We start from the raw sequence: 17,957 nt of genomic DNA, 5'->3' as shown, positions 1-17,957 counted from the left end.
ATTTGGAATAACAAAGTCAAGGAAAGATACAACCTCCAAATTTTCTCTGTCGCCTGCATTATTTGTGATTGCATCCTTCTTTGTGGCGAACTGCTTTCTTCGATTGCGGTGGCAGAATAAACCAGTTGCGTCTTTCAGTGATCGCATAGCTCCCCGAAATCGTTCACCACGATCATAGCAAAGAAAACATTGAGAGGGTCAAATAAAAGATAGAGTTAGCAATTTTTTTTTTTAAAACATAATGCAAAGGAGTAAATGAATATGATAATGGATATGAAGAGGTAGAATTAAGTTCATGAATTGATGGTTTCAAAGGATACTTCACAAAACTTGCGTCCCTGATGAATTTGAATCGCATGATTGTGCAAGGACTGCTCACTTCTTCTTTAGTCAGAATTTCACAGGTACACGGAGGTGTTCTTGTGGTGCAAGTCTTCTCCATGATATATTTTGACTCTTTGCTCGTTGACTTTGAATGCGTTAGTCCCATCCTCATTGGATAACTTAACCGTGCCATGCGAGAATACCTCCTTGATTATAAAGGGTCTGGACCACCGTGACTTTAATTAGCTGGGAAAGAGTCATAGTCGCGAATTAAACAATAAGACCTTTTGTCTGACTCGGAGATTCTTCTCGCATAATTGTTTGCCATGCCAACATTTTGCGCGCTTCTTGTAGATTTTGGCATTCTCGTATGCTTGAGATCTCCATTCATCAAGCTCGACCAGCTGAAGTTTCCTTGCTTCCCCTACGACATTTAAGTCAAAATTAAGCTTTTTCACTGGCCACAATGTTTTATGCTCCAGCTCAAGCAGTAAATGACATGCCTTTCCAAACACCAGCGTATACAAGGACATGCCTATAGGTGTCTTATAGGCGGTCCTGTATGCCAACAAGGCATCATCCAGCTTCATTGCCCAATCTTTTCGCGAAGGTTTTACCACCTTCTCTAATATCAGCTTGATTTCCCGATTGGACACTTCAGCTTGACCATTTGTTTGTAGGTGGTATGTGGTGGCCACCATATGGAGGATATTATATTTGAGCAGCAATTTGTTGATGATGTGGTTAACAAAGTGAGAGTCCTCATCACTTATTATAGCACGTGGAGTGCCAAAACGAGTGAAAATATTCTTCTTCAAGAACTTGGAGACTACCGCTGCATCGCTTGCGACGCACGATACCGCTTCTACCCATTTGGAAACATAGTTGATGGCTAGTAGAATGTATTTGTGACCATTTGATGGTGGAAATGGTCCCATGAAGTCTATGCCCCAGATGTTGAACAATTCCACTTCTAAGATGATGTTCACGTGCATCGCATTCTTCCATGAAATGTTTCCTGTGCGTTGGCACCGGTCACATTTCATCGCATAGTCTCTTATGTCCTTGAATAATGTTGGCCAAAAATAACCACTTTGTAACACCTTTGCTACTGTGTGTTGGCCTCTAAAGTGTCCTCCATATGGCGAGTCATGGCATTGTGATAGTATGTGTTGGTGAGCAGCGTCTGGTACGCATAGGCACAAAATCTGGTCTGATCCCCTCTTATAAAGATTTGGCTCGTTCTAATAATATGATTTACATTCATGTCTGAGCCGCCTCTTTTGGTGGGCTGTATAGTCCTCAGGAAATTGTTTGCAAACTAGAAAATTGACCATGTCCGCATACCATGGTAGTTCTTCAATTTTAAATAGTTGCTCGTCTGGGAAAGTTGCATTCACCTCCGACTAGTTGCGGTCGACTTCTAGATTTTCTAATCTTGACAAATGGTTAGCAACCTGGTTCTCCGTCCCCTTATGATCAATGATTTCCATGAATTCTTGAAGGAGGAGAACTCATCGAATCAATCTTGGCTTCGCATCTTTTTTTGTCATCAAATATTTTATCTCCGAGTTGTCAGTGTGAATGATTACTTTAGTTCCCAACAAGTAAGCTCTTAATTTTTCCAACGCAAATATCATTGCAAGCAATTCTTTTTCTGTGGTAGTGTAAGTTGTTTGAGTAGGGTTCTAGGTTTTACACGCATAGATGATAACTTGTAGAAATACAAGTTATTTATGCCATCTTATCTAGATATTGTGGCTAAAAGTTAGTAATTATGCACCAATTGTATGAAAATTAGCCTAGTATTGCAATAATTATAAATGTTTGTGATTACACCCACTAACACCAAAAAGATGGAAGACAAGCCGAACTTTACTCTGTTTTGCAAGAGACCAAGTCACCGCTTGTGTTCAAGGCTCACGAGAGACTAATCAACGCATCTCTGTCACATTGCGCCCATTAATCAACCATGAAGAAACGATTACCTAGTGATGACGCAATGCGACAGTCGGTCCAGGGCTATGCTTCAACCGCATGTGGTAATAAAAACAAACACTGCATGCAAACCTATGATCGAAAGATGCAGCTGAGCAACGCAAGAGCGAAGGATTGAGACATGTGTACAACTAACGGTTGCGCAAAATTGATGGTCTGATTGCATAACAGAAGGAATAATATCCTTCCATCTTCGGAATTACCATAACAATCAAGTGGGGGCCACAAGGTCGGAGTCAAAGATCTGCACCTATAAATACTCCATTGATTTCAGAGAAAAGGTATGCTACTTGATACGGGGCTAAGTGCTGCGAGATTGTAGAGAGAAAAGGCTGAGCTGAGTGCTAGCTGAGTGCTTAAGAGAAGAAATCCAGGAAGAAGATGAGATAAGGCCGAGAGGTGAATCTCAGATCCAACCTTCCATACACCCGATTGGAAGCTCTATGCAGAAATGCCTTCTACCGGTGGAGCAAGCCTAAGAGGGAAGCTCTTCCTACCATAAAATCCATCCTATCCGGCAAGCAGATCTCCACCAAATTTGTGCCAAGACATTGGCACTTAACTGTATCTCTTCTATCTCTCTTTTCATTGTGTATTTCATGTTTTCTTTATCTCTTCATTCACACATCATGTTTCAAACGTTTAATAGAAATATTAAATGTTTCGATAGATTCCATTCACCATTCTCTGTCTATTTTCGTTCACCCATCAATCACCTTCTTCATGATGTCTCTTAACCCCCTGATGAGCAATATGAATCACTAAGAACTTAATCTGTATTAAAGATATAAAATACGTTTAGCTATAGACGATGGGGTGTATCACTGTTTTCTTCTTTTGCGCCAGCACTGCCCCCATCGCATAACCGCTTGCGTCGCACATTAATTCAAAGGGCTATGTCCAATCCGGTGCGATCAACACAGGTGTGGTTGTTAATGTGTTCTTCAATATCTTGAATGCATTGAGGCATTGGTCATCAAAGTCAAATGTTCTTTCTTCCTCCAGCAACGCACTCAATGGTCATGCAATCTTTGAAAAGCCTTTCACAAATCGTCGATAAAAACAAGCATGTCCTAAGAAGCTCCTGACAACCTTCACATTTGCTTGAGGTGGGAGCTTTTCAATCACCTCAATCTTCGCCTTGTCCACCTCTAGCCCGTTCTTGGAGACTTTGTGCCCAAGCACAATACCTTCCTTCACCATGAAGTGGCATTTCTCCCAGTTTAGCACAAGGTTTGTCTCTTCACATTTTTTTAGTATCTTCTCTTGATTGTTAAGACAGACTTCGTATGTTTGCCATACATCGAGAAGTCATCCATGAAAATTTCTACAGAATCTTCAAGATACTCAGAAAAGATGGCCATCATACATGATGTGTTATTTTATGAGGTGAAATTATGGATGAAATGTGGTGATGGAAATGCATTGAGCAATCAAGCTTTCTCAGTGGAACCCAAGTATAAACCCTACTGAGTTTCCTGGTAAGTTTAGGGTCGAACTTAGGGACTTGGGAAAATGGTATGCGGTGGTAATTTTTCAGGAAGACTTTGCGGTAACCGGTAACTCAAATAGTTGTTGGATGTTATTGGTTGTGGTAATAAAAATAAACAAATGCGGCAGAGTTTCGAAAAGAGTTGATAAAATGGAAGATGTAATGAGTATGAGGTGAACGGGTTGAGAAGGGTTCGACTAACACTTCCTAGGATGCATTCATGTTATACGATCATGCAACACACATACAATAGTAAACCATCTCTCGATGCGAATGCTACGGCTTCTAATGCTAGAATGCATGTGATATATGTGATGAGTCTATAGGACCTACATATAAGCCTTTATTCTTATCCATGCGATGACAAAATGACATACACACAAATAAGCCAACCACATAATATCATAACCTATCTCTAGGGTGCATGTGATGCATGTTGGAAAACAGAGCTTATCTCTAAGTCTCTATCTCTTGTTTATGCAAATCTAATCTTGCTCTCTTGAGTTTAGATTCTAACCTAGCTCTCTCATGTCTTAGGTTATTTCTTTAGACTCTCTCGCGTAGATCTAAAGGGATGTTGGGGATAGCATAAAATAAGATAATCGCAAACAATGAAGATCCTAGGTCATGTTAGCTTAGTTCTTCTCAACCCATTCGACAAGTTTAGCTACTCATACGTGCTAAGAGAGTGAACAAATGTAGAATAAGAACTTCCATTATATAAATATAAAGTTGAAATACAAAATAACAATGCAAGAAGAGAATAAAGAGCCTGGTAGCAATCTCTTGCTTCACAGGCTTTTACACTGTCTTTTCTCTCTTGTTCAAAAGATAATATCGCTCTCGCGAGAGTCGCCCCGCTCTCTGCTTTCCATGCCTCTGGGTTCTCTCTCGAGTTTCCCTGAGTGATCTTCTAGTGTCTCTTCTCTTCTCTTGCTCTGCCTTCTTAAAAATAAAAGAAAACTATGGACAGGCTAAACTATGAACAAAAACTTGAACTGTTGAACCGAACCTTTTTTCTGAAGGATGCCTTCGGTATTTATAGAGCTTTGGGGTGAAAAGCGACTTCTCTCTTATGATTGCATAGATGGGATGGTCTGACTGATGCGTCGAATATTTGTCACCGAAAAGCTTAGTGTACTTGTTATCATTAGCGGTTTATCAATTTAATTCAGATTCGACCGTCATCAGCTTTTCATCCCATCGTGATTAATTATTCTTTTCACCCAGATGCGCCCACCAAGTTGCGCCGACTCTATGCGGAAATCCTTCTTGAGTAGATGTTTGCGAGCACAAATCATCGTAAAGCCTTGCGTAATGTTGTGCTCGACCATTGATTTCTTGTTATCGCACTTTCTACCCTGCATTAACGCATGTTCTGCATAAAAATACAAAATTTAACTATTCTTATGCGATGAACGCATGTGACCACAATGTTATGAACTTAATGCTTTTTAGACGTAATCTAACATATTTTATCAACGCAAACCTTCATTGTTCAATAACTTAGCAATGTAATAACGTGCATTTCTGCCCGTTATCACACCCCCAAATTTAAACAATGCTTGTCCTCAAGCATAAGCTAAAGATTTTCTTTAGAAAGTCGATCACAAATCTTTTTTCCTAGATTTCTCAAGGGTACTTCATTCAAATCCTATACAAAAAAATTTCCTCAATTCTTATTCAAGTCTTCTCTGAAAATATTTCTAAGATCTAGGGACCGCAAGTTTAACCTTCAAAAGGACTTTACTAGATTCTAGGACATCGCAAGATTTATTTCAAAAAAAACTTTTCCACTGGGGTGTTGACTGATTTTTATCCATGCATATTTTTGACATTGTTATTTTTTTTCTGACCTTGCTCTGATCCAATTACCTCGCCTTCATTTTGCCTTTCCCCCACGTGTGTCATGCGGACATCAAACTATGAGCAAGGCGCTCTTCCTCTGACTAAATTCATACCTACTTGGCAACGGAGTTGCAGTCATTTATTTATGCGTTGATCCTGGAGACTTACTTTCGTTTTGGCTTGCCTCCACGTGTGTCATGCGGACATCTAACTACAGGTGAGTGGCTTTCACAACTCAACTCTTATCAACATGGGTTTCCCATTGTATTGGCAGTGGAGTTGTTATTCTCAAATTTTTTTTTTCTGTAGAGCTAAAAATAGCAAGGTCGAAAAATAAATACCTCACCCCCAAATTTAAAATGCGGCAATGTCCTCATTGCCAAAAAAATTGAAAGAATTCATACGATGTTCTTAAGAATCTACGTAAAGAGAGTTTGAAAGAAAGCTCGCAAACCACTATCTTCTAGAAATATTTCACGAGGTGACTTTTCTAAGATTAAGTTGACTCTAGTATATATGAAAAAAATAGAAACATGTATTTCATCATTGAAATCATAATTGGCAAAGAGACAACATGCAGTGACTTACTAAATTTATCAATGTTAAATTATTGCGGTAATCAGAGAGGATGCGATGATAAAACTTTCAAAATTAAAATGCGATGCGATAGTGCAGAATTTGGAATAAAGTCAAAGAGGAATACAACCCCCAAATTTGCACTGTCGCCCGCATTATTTGTTGACGCATCCTGCTTTGCGGCAATCTATCTTCTTTGGATTGCGGTAGTGGAATAAGATAAGTTGTTTCTTCGTGTAACACCTCCGCAATCGTTCGCCTCGATCGTTGCAAGAAAAACATTGAGAGGGTCAAAAAATTTTAAACAAGAACAAAATCTCTTACCGCAATCGTTCAGCATGACTTTTTTTTTTTTTTTTTTGAATAATGAACTGAAAAGATACAGTAAAATGAAAATTCTGAGGGGTAGAGAAAAGTTGAAGATTTCATGATTCCAACAGGTACTTCACAAAACTTGCGTCCTTAATGAAGTTTGACCGTCTGATAGTGCATGGACCACCTACTTCTTTCTTATTCAGAGTTTCTTAGTTCCACGGAGTCGACTTGGCGATGCCAGCCTTGTCTTTGATACACTTTTACTCGTTGCCCATTAACTTTGAATATGTTGGTTCTGATAACATGTAGAAATATAAGTTATTTATACTGTTTTAATTAGATATTGCGGCAAAAAGAAAGAAAAGTTGCACGCGTATGTATTTTGCGCCCATCCTTAGCGAGATAGTGTTGGCCAGTAGAAATACCATGCGCCCGTCCTCCAGAAATGCGTTGAGTTGAGGGGTGTGTTGCGCTGATGCATGCATTGTTGCCCGTCCTAAGCGCAGCTCTGCATACCCAGACCTTCAAGCTTTCTTTCTAAACCCTAAGAACATTCCCAACTCGTTCACTCAGTACAACCATGGCCGATCAATCTCCTCATTCATCCTCTTTACCCTCATCACCCTCACCGGCCCAAATCACTACAATAGAGGCAGCATTCCTCGTAGCAAGCTGCCGCCTCACTGCCCAACCAAAACCCATCCCACGAATTGTCGGAAAACCTCGGCGAAAGCCTTTAGCAGCCAGACCATTACAAATTAAAGAGGGGCAGAGCACGGAGAGTGCCCCACTCCCTACATTGTCATCGAAAAGCGAGAAGAAGAGAAGAGATGACAAGGAAGTGTTTGGGAGCATACTAAGTAATATGGAAAAAGAAGGAGGGCTGCCTGAAGCTGGGGTTGTTAATCAGCCATTACCTTCGAAAGAAGAGATGGAGAAAGCTTTGAGGGACCCACCAAGGTTGCTTTGGAAGAAGTGGTGGCGGAGAAGTAGCCTGAAATGGTTGAGGAGAAGAAGAACAACAACAACAAGGAAAAGAGGGCAGAAGGTGAGGAAGAAGCCCGGCCAAAGAGGAGAAGAAAGAAAGAAAAGCGAGCGAGAAGAGGGAATGCAAGCGAGAAGGGAAGCGCTTGAAGAAGAAGGAGGAAAATAGAAAGAGGGTTGAGAGCCCAGAAGTCGATGGAGAATCAACCACCACAAGGGTGGATGGGGGGGTGTCAATGCAACGAAGAGAATCAGGGCAACCTGAAAAGGAATCAACGCAAATAAGAATGGTTGCGACTGACGATGGAGAGGATCCAGACATCACCCCTCTTATGCGGCGTCGTAAGGAGAATATGACGCAAGGGTCAGCAATCGACCCACAATTTTCGCAAAGTATAGTAGAAGAGAAGGAGAGAAGAAGAAGAGAGGAAGAAGAAAAACAAGAAAAGATGTTACGAGCGTAACAAATCATTGTAGAAGGAGATTTAAGAAGAATACTACATGATGAAAAAGTGCACCGTAACAACGCAATTGCAACGGAAGAAGAGATAAAAAGGCTCCAGGATGAACAACACATATTGTTGGCCTCATCGCAATTTGAAAGAGAAATGAGTGAAGAAGAAGAGGAAGAAAAGAAGAAGAATGAAGAGAAGGAGAAAAGGTGCAAAGCAAATGTTCAGCGCATAAGAGGAAAAAAAAGTAAATAAATTGTGGAGTGGGAAAAAGAAGAACGGCGCAAGGAATGAGACGGAGACAAGACAAAGCACGCCTTGCATTGGCAAAAGAAAAGGGAAAAGCAAAAGCGGAAAGCAGTAAGCTTGCGGTGGCCAAAGAACGCCCATCAAAGAAGAAAGAGAATGAAGACATGATGATGGAAATGGGGTTCTTTCCTGCACCAACACCACTACCAGACTTAATTACAAGTGTTGTGTTAGAGCATGGATGGGAAACATTCTGCCAATGCCCATCCATCGTAATCCCAATGGTAGTGCGAGCTTTCTATAATGGACGACTCCATGGCGCCAAAGATGCGATGATCATGAAAGGAGAGGTAATGCCTTTCAGTGCAAGGGATATCAACGAGTTATATAAGATGAAGGACATCCCGGAGGTGCCGGGTAAAAAAATTATTGATGATCCCACAGAAGAACAAATGGAAGATGCGCTGAAGTTATTAACGCAACTGGGCACTCAGTGGTCGGTCTCCTTAAAAGGCATCAAAACCCTTGCATTCAGAAGTGCGGCTTTGGGTGTATTTTGTGAAAAGGCGACTTATCCTGACCTCTCATGACAAAACAGTTTCGAGGGATAGAGTAATGGTCGCATACTGCATAGCACGCGACATTCCAATAGATGTGGGCCAGTTGATCGCAAAGTAGATTCGATGTTTTGTGGGGCATGTAAGAGGCCAGTATTTCTTTCCTTGGACAGTTTCGAGCTTATGCCTCTCATTGGGTGTAGGTATTGAAGAAGAACCAATGCCGGAAGTCCATGGTCTCATCAACGTCAAGATTTTGAGAATGCTTCTCAAAGATTCCCCTCATTGCCCCAAGCTTCCACTGAAAAGGCCCATTATCGATTTAAATGCACCGCAGCAGCAAGCCTAAGAAACAACGCAAGGTTGACAAAGGCAAGGAAAAAGTCCAAGAGCCATCACCGCAAGATCAAGAACCGTTGGACCCCTTACCTTTGGTCATTCATCCTCCAAGCCCTCCTACAAAACCCCTTTCCTCACTCCCTGAACATTTTACTAATCTCCTTCTTTCCCCTAATTCACCCAACGCATTTCCAGCAGCATCATCCTCCCCTTCATCTTCACCGCATTTTTCTCCTCCACCACTGCATGTTAACGACCCACATGATTTGGGTGAAGGCACTTCCGCCCAACCCCAAAACGTTGATGGTGAAACATCGCATGTGCAACCCACCATCATATCCCTAGCTACTGACCTTGCAGAAATGCGTTCTCTTCTCTCTCATCAACATGATTTCTTCTGCTAGTGAATAACGGAGTTACACGAGCGACAAGTAGAATTGCAACGCAGTGTTGCGATGACAAGGCAGGTGCTGATCAACATTCAACGTAATATCTACACGATTCACCTGAACCAAAGACAAATGGCAGAGCGTAACCATGAGTACTTCAACTTTTTGATAGCCTATCTACATGGTCATATGGTGCCTCTGCATTTACAGCAACATCTCCACTTTGAAGAAGCTTCTCGTGTTCCTCCACAAAATCCTCCTCCTGAACCTCCTCCTCGATAAATCTACAAATTCTTTTGTGGTCATTCTTTTATTTTTACTTCATTTATTAATTTCTATGTATAGAAGCAATTACTTGATTCTTTGTACATGCTAAAATTCTGTATTGCGTTATTTGTAATTCTTTGTATACTTGGTGAATTTTTAATACAACTGAGTAACAATTCTTTCCGTATGCGTTAGCCTCTTATTTATCATTCTTTGTCAATCATTGCGATGTTCTTTATCTTTTATCTTGTTTTATTAATTGCGCTGCCATGATGAGTTATATGCATACCCTTAGCAACATTTCCCTCACTTTGTATTTTCTGACTGACACTAAGATAATTCATAGCAATAGCACTGCTTTACCTTTTATACATCAAAACTCTGCTCAAACCTACTTTTCAAAATTTTGACTAAATGTTTTGTCTATTATGTCCAAAACAACGCAATGAGGACCTTGCACATCTCTAAATTTGGGGGTGGAGAAGGTTTGAGCATATGCGATCAAGCGGATGGAAAATGCGTTGATATGAAAAAAAAAAATTATATAAACTCCAATGTCAGTGCAAGGGAAATTCCCAAACATCCCAACCTGATAAGAGTTAAGTCATGAAAGAGACTTGCTCGTAGTTGGATGCTCGCATGACACCCGTGGGATCAAGCCAAAATGAAGGTGGGTTTCCAAGAACGACGCATTATTAAAAAAAAAAACAAAAAAAAAACAAGAGATAACTCCTCTGACCAGCAAAATTAAAACTCAGCTGAAAAACAAGAGTTGAAGTTGAGATTGGCACACCACCGTAGTTGGATGTTCGCATGATACTGTGGGAACAAGCCAAAACGAAGGGTGTAACCATGATCAACAGTCTCTAATTAAATAACGCAACCCGACCACCGCATTCAAGTAGTATCAAGTTATTTTTGCATGAAGAAGTAAACATTCTTTTCAAAACAAGAATGGAATTTTTGAGTAGAGATTTGCTGTATAAAAGAATAAAGCAGGGCTTGTTTATAAATTATCAAAGATAGAAGGGAATAGCATTGTAAAGGAATGTTGCCTAGGTGGAGCATTCAGAACAACCAATCAACACAAAATTTAGGATAAAACTGAACAATATTGCTTTAGTGACGATATGCTTGAGGACAAGCATATATCTAAATCTGGGGGGTATGATAACTTGTAGAAATACAAGTTATTTATACTGTTTTATTTATATATTGCAACAAAAAGAAAGAAAAGTTATGTCGATAGTATAGAAATTGGCTAAGAAATGCGAAAATTATAAAATGTCGTCAATACACCCACTAACACCATTGCGATGGTAGAATAGAGTGTTTCAATTTCTGTTTTGCAGGAAATTAGTCACCGCATGCGTTAATGGCTCAAAGATAAAAGAAACAACGCATCTACGTTGCATGGCGCCCATCATTCAAGAATGAAGGGATGATCAACGCAATGACTGTGCATGAGACAATCGATCAAGAGCTTAGCGATCAACGCAATTTCAACCGCATGCGGTAATCAAAAACATCACCGCATGCGACGATAGATCGAAGATGTAAAGAACAACGCATTTACAGAGGATTCTGACACGTGTACAGCTTTCAGTTGTACGTTTCTGATGGGTTGATTGCGTAACAGAAGGAATTTCTCATTCCGCCATTTGAGGAACTACCTTAACCATATAGTGGGGCCCACCATTGCAAAGAGTCAAGCCTCGCCTATAAATAGCTTCTACAAATTCACTGAAAGATATACATGGATACATAGAAACGTGCATGTACTAATTTTAGGAGAGAGGCTGGTATGAAGCGACTATCTAGAGTAGATCCGGGAAGAACTATGAGACAAGGGCGAGAGGTGAGTCTTCGACCAAAGAATCCTTCCAATCCCCGTAGTTGAAGTTCTGTGCGAAGGTCAATTCTATCGGGAAAGAAAACCTGAGAAGAGAGCTTTCCTCTCCACCACTTCCACACGCCGACAAGCATAATCTCCGTTCAGGATCTGTGTCAAGACGTTGACACTCTTTCTGTATTTTTTTCTAATCTTTACTTCATCACTTGTATTCATCTTCTTAATCTTTCATTCACACCATGTATTGAACGCTTAATCTGAGTATTAAATGTTATGATCATTACCATCATCACCTCACTGTCTATTTCCATTCATCCATAATCCCTTTTCTCCATGATGTTTTCCTAATTTCCTAGGTAATCAGCAAGAATTAAGCAAGTGAATCAATTTGTGTTAAGGAAATAATTAGGTTTAGCTAAGGCATTCTCAACGACATCTTCACCTATGAGAGCAGAAGTGAAGATGTTATTCCACCTATCGAGAAAAGGTTGGAAGAATGCATTAATCAAAGCGAGAAGTACTTCTAGAGATGGAAGCAACCTTGAGTTCATCATGTTTATCCCTGTTTCACCATAGAGATATGGGAACGCGACCGATCACCGAGAGGTGTACGCCAACGGAAAGCGGAACCTTAGTTACTTTAACGCAATTGACAAACTTGCGTTGTTTTTACTATGTACTCTATCTTTTTTTGCTTCATCCATAAAGACTTACCATCGCATACCACGATCCTTTGTATAACTTCATAGTCAATCTCGACCTCAGTATCTTGTATCATGTATCTTGTATCTTGTATCCTTTTAGTTTAGGATTTTATTTTATCAACACAATTTTATTTTATCGAAATTTACATTCCTGTATAAACCAAATTCTTTATTCATTGTTAAACCGGTTGCATGTATCACAAAAGTAACACATTAACGAAAACAATCCTTGTGTTCGACCTCAGATTATTCTGAGAAGCTTGTGTTGGAATTATACTTGGTTTAAGCGCAAGGAAACTTGTGACATGCATTACTCCATAGCATACTACAAGCATATCATTAACAACGCATATAATCAGACGTAGTGTGCATAAGAGATAACGTCATTCACATTCACATTCATGCACATGCTGAAAGATATAAATCAATGTACCAGGTTCCGTTATCATTCGATAATTTGACCGCGCCATGCAGAAATACCTCTCTAACTATGAATGGTCCTGACCAACGTGACTTAAATTTCCCAAGGAAAAGCCGTAGTCGTGAGTTGAATAGTAAGACCCTTTGCCTGACTTGGAGGTTCTTATTGCATATGTGTTTGTCGTGCTAGCGCTTTGCGCGCTCCTTGTAAATCTTTACATTCTCATATGCATTAATCCTCCATTTCTTCAGCTCGACCAATTGAAGTTTTCTCGCTTCTCCTGCTTTCCTCAAGTCAAAGTTTAGCTTCTTCACTACCAACAGTGCTTTGTATTCCAACTCCAAAGGCAAATGACATGCCTTACCAAATACCAACGCATACGGGGACATACCTATGGGTGTTTTCAATGCAGTCCGGTATGCCCACAATGCATCGTCGAGCTTTGTTTCCCAATCCTTTCATGAAGGCCTTACCACCTTCTCAAGTATCAGCTTGATCTCCTGGTTGGAAAACTCGACCTGACCATTCGTCTACGGATGGTATGCGGTGGCCACTTTGTGGAGAATGTTATATTTGCGCAGCAGTTCCTTGACGGTATGATTGACAAAGTGAGACCCTTCATTGCTTATTATGGCACGTGGAGTGCCAAAACGAGTGAAAATGTTTTTCTTCAGGAATTTAGAGACTACCATCGCATCGCTTGCGGTGCATGCCACTGCTTCTAGCCACTTGGATACGTAGTCGACGGCTAACAAAATATAATTTTTACCAGTCAATGGTGGGAATGGTCCCATGAAATCGATACCCCAGACGTCAAATAACTCTAGTTCCCAAACGGTGTTCATAGGCATTGCATGTTTCCATGAAATGTTACTTGTGCGTTGGCACCGGTCACACTTCATCACGTAGTCAGCTACATCCTTAAACAATGTTGGCCAATAGAATCCACTCTGTAATACTTTGGCTGTGGTGCATTGTCCTCCAAAGTGCCCACTGATCACAGACAGAAATGCACGTTATCATAGTGCTAAGTTCTTAAACAATATTGGATTTCGTTGATAGAACATGTTAAATTGTGTCCATTAAGCCTAAATTCTATACTTTTGTGATCGCATGCGTCCAACGCATTAGAGTAGTTGATCTTTATGTTTTTGTGCAAAATAATGTGTTAACGCAATGCAAGGAATGCAATCATAGGAATACATCGGTCGAGCACAACTTCACCACAAGACTTTGCGTTGATCGTGCTCGCAAACATTCCCACAAGAAGAATCACCGCAACATGGTGGGTGCATCTGGACAAAAGGACAATTAAGATCGATGGGACAGAAAGTTGGCAGCAGTCGGATCTAAATTAAGTTGACAACCGATAACGGTCACAAGTAAATCTAGCTTTATCGGTGACAAATATCTGGCGCGTCAGTCAGGAATTAAAACTATCCCATCTGTAAAATCGAAAGAGAAGCCACCTTTCACTTTTGATGCCCTATAAATAGCAAGTTCATTCTTCAGTTAAGAGGTTAAGCAGTCGATTACTTCCTCTTTACAAGTTCACACCTCTGTGCATAGTTTTCTTTATCATTTACGATGGAGCTAGAGAAGAGTGGTGACGTCGGAGATCGTCCAAGGCAGCTCAAGAGAGAACCTTGGGGCGTAAGAGCAGAGAGCGGGTCGACTCTTGCGAAAGCGATAATATCTTTAGAGCACGAGTAGAAATGGTGTAATGCCTGGTGGCAAGAAATTGCTCCAGGCTTTTTACTTTACTTGCATTGTTATTTTGTACTTCATCTTATATCTATTTAATGGAAGTTCTATTTCTACATCTGCTCACTCTCTTAATACTCATGAGTAGCTAAACTAGTTGAATCGGTTGAGAGGAACTAAGCTATTGAATCGGTTGAGAGGAACTAAGCTAACATGATCTAGGAAGTTCATTACCTACGATTGTCTTGTTTTATGTTTTGCAAAACATCCCTTTAGAGTTACTCGAGAGAGAATCTAAAGAAAGAACCTAATGTCTTGAGAGAGCTAGGTTAGAATCTGGCTTGAAAGAGCAAGATTAGGCTTGCATAAACAAGAGATAGGGACTTAGAAATAAGCTCTGTTTGTTAACTTGCATCGCGTGCATCATAGGAATAGGAATGATATTATGTGGTCGCATATTTGTGTGAATGTCAGGTTGTCATTGCATAAATAGAGATAAAGGTTATGTGTAACCGTGTAGACTTATTGCATAATTATCACATGCGTTCTAGCTTTAGAAGTCGTGGCATTCACGTCGAGAGGTGGTGTACTATTGTATGCATGTTGCATGATTGCAAAGCATGAACGCTTCCTAGACAGTGTTAGCCAAATCCCTTCTTAACCCGTTCACCGTATATTCATCATATTTCCCGTTTACCAACTCTTTTCAAACTCTGTCGTATTTATTATTATTTTCATTAACGTAACAACACCCCAACACTTATTTATTTAACCTGTTACCGCAAGTTTTCATCAAAATCTCCAATGCAACTATTTTCACAAGTAGGTGTTCGACCCTGGACTTACCAGGAAACTCAGAGGAATTTACACTTGGATTCCGTTGGGGAAACTTGAGTGCGCAATGCTATCCATCCACACATAACACCCATAATTTTCACCCATTCATAAAAATAAGCATCACCCACCATATGGTGAGTCATGACATTGCGATAAGATGCGTTGTTGAGCAGCATTTGGTACGCATAGTCGCAGAATCTAGTCTGCCCCCCTTTTATACAGATTCGGCTCATCCCAAAAATATGATCTGCATTCATACTTAAGCCTCCTCTTCTGGTGGTCAGTATAATCCTCTGGAAATTGCTCGCAAACCAAATAGTTGACTATGTTAGCATACCATGGCAATCCTTTGAAAGTTAAGCTTGCAATCCCTAGGTCTTAGAAATATTTTAGGAAGAGACTTGAATAACACTTAAGGAAATTCCGATATATAGGATTTGAACGAAGTATTCTTGAGAAATATAGGAAAGAACTTTGCAGTTGACTTGCTAAAGGAATCTTTAGCTTATGCTTGAGAACAAGCATTGTTTAAATTTGGGGGTGTGATAACGGGCAGAAATGCACATTATCATAGTGTTAAGTTATTAAACAATGTTGGATTGCATTGATGAGATATGTTAAATTACGTCCATTAAGCATAAATTCTATAATATTGTGGTCGCATACATCCAACGCATTAGAATAGTTGATCTTTATATTTTTGTGCAGAATATGTATTAACGCAATGCAAAGATTGCGATCATAGGAATTCATTGGTCGAGCTTAGAGATTCAGTGTAAAAAGCCTCGATCAGACAGGAATTGCTACCAGGCTCTCTACCTTTAAATTCCATTGTTATTTTGTACTCAACTCATTTATAAAAATGGAATTTCCTTCTCTATATCTGTTCACTCTCCGTTATTTATGCATGAGTAGCTAAACCAGTTGAATGGGTTGAGAAGCATTTAGCTAGCACAACTAGGGAATCTTAATTCTTTGTTATTATCTTGTATTATGTATGCTTCATTCCATCGTTGGATGTTCGCATGACACCCGTGGGAAGAAGCCGAAATGAAGGGTGTAACCATGAACAACAGTCTCTAATAAAATGTCGCAAACTAAACCACCGCATACAGACACACCAAGTTGTTTTTGCATGAAGAGGTAAACATTCTATTCAAAACAAGAAGGGGATTTTTTAGTAGAGATTTGTTGTATAAAAGAATAAAGTAGGGCATGTTTATGAATTATCAAGGATAGAAGGAAATTGCATTGTTAAGTGATGTTGCCAAGGTCGAGCATTCAGAGCAACCAATCGACGCAAAATTTAGGATAAGAACTGAATAAAATTGCCTTAGTGGAAGATATGCTTGAGGACAAGCATATATCTAAATATAGGGGTGTGATAACTTGTAGAATTAGAAGTTATTTATACTGCTTTATCTAGATATTGCAACTAAAAGAAAGAAAAGTTGCGTTGGTAGTATAGAAATTGGCTAAGAAATGCGAGAATTATAAAATGTCGTCAATACACCTACTAAGGTGGCAAGAAATTGCTCCAGGCTCTTTACTATACTTGCATTGCTATTCTGTACTTCATCTTATATCTATTCAATGGAAGTTCAATTTCTACATCTGTTCACTCTCTTAATACGCATGAGTAGCTAAACTAGTTGAATGGTTGAGAAGAACTAAGTTAACATGATCTAGGAAGTTCATTGCTTGTGATTGTCTTGTTTTATGCTGTACGAAACATCCCTTTAGAGCTACTCGAGAGAGAATCTAAAGAAAGAACCTAATGTCTCGAGAGAGCTAGGTTAGAATCTGACTTGAAAGACCAAGATTAGGCTTGCATAAACAAGAGATAGGGACTTAGAGATAAGCTCTGTTTGTCAACTTGCATCGCATGCATCCTAGGAATAGGAGTGATATTATGTGGTCGCATATTTGTGTGAATGTCATGTTGTCATCGCATAAATAGAGATAGAGGTTTATGTGTAAACCCTGTAGACTTATCGCATATTTATCACATGCGTTCTAGCTTTAGAAGCTGTGGCATTCACGTCGAGAGGTGGTTTACTATTGTATGCATGTTGCATGATCGCAAAGCATGAATGCAACCGAGGGAGTGTTAGCTGAAACCCTTCTCAACCCATTCACTGCATATTCATCGTATTTCCCATTTGTCAACTCTTTTTCAACTCTGTCGAATTTATTATTATTTTCATCAACACAACAACGACCCAGCACTTGTTCATTTATCCGGTTAACGCAAGTTTTCATAAAAATCTCCAACGAAACTATTTTCACAAGTCCCTGTATTCGACCCTAGACTTACCAGGAAACTCAGAAGAATTTACACTTGGATTCCGCTGAGGAAACATGCGTACATAACGCTATCCATCAAAACATATCATCCATATTTTCCACACCTCATAAATCCAAGCATCACCCACCTCCGCGACCCGTACATCTGTGTGCTTTTCGTTCGACCCGACCCGCCCCGTGTTGTCGTTGATCGTGCCAGCACGCGTTGACCAGTCGGTCCAGACGGTCTGGACCGGTCTGTTTGACCTGGTTGAGCCGGTTTGACCGATTCAAATTGGTTTTTGGTGTTTTTGGGCCGGTTCGAGTGGTTTCTGAGAGGTTCCAGATGGTTCAAAGTGTTAT

The sequence above is a fragment of the Benincasa hispida genome, chromosome 10, assembly GCF_027475165.1.
Source record: "Benincasa hispida cultivar pf3 chromosome 10, pf3_genome.v1.1, whole genome shotgun sequence".
NCBI classification, from domain to species: domain Eukaryota; kingdom Viridiplantae; phylum Streptophyta; class Magnoliopsida; order Cucurbitales; family Cucurbitaceae; genus Benincasa; species Benincasa hispida.
This window is presented reverse-complemented; position numbering follows the sequence as displayed.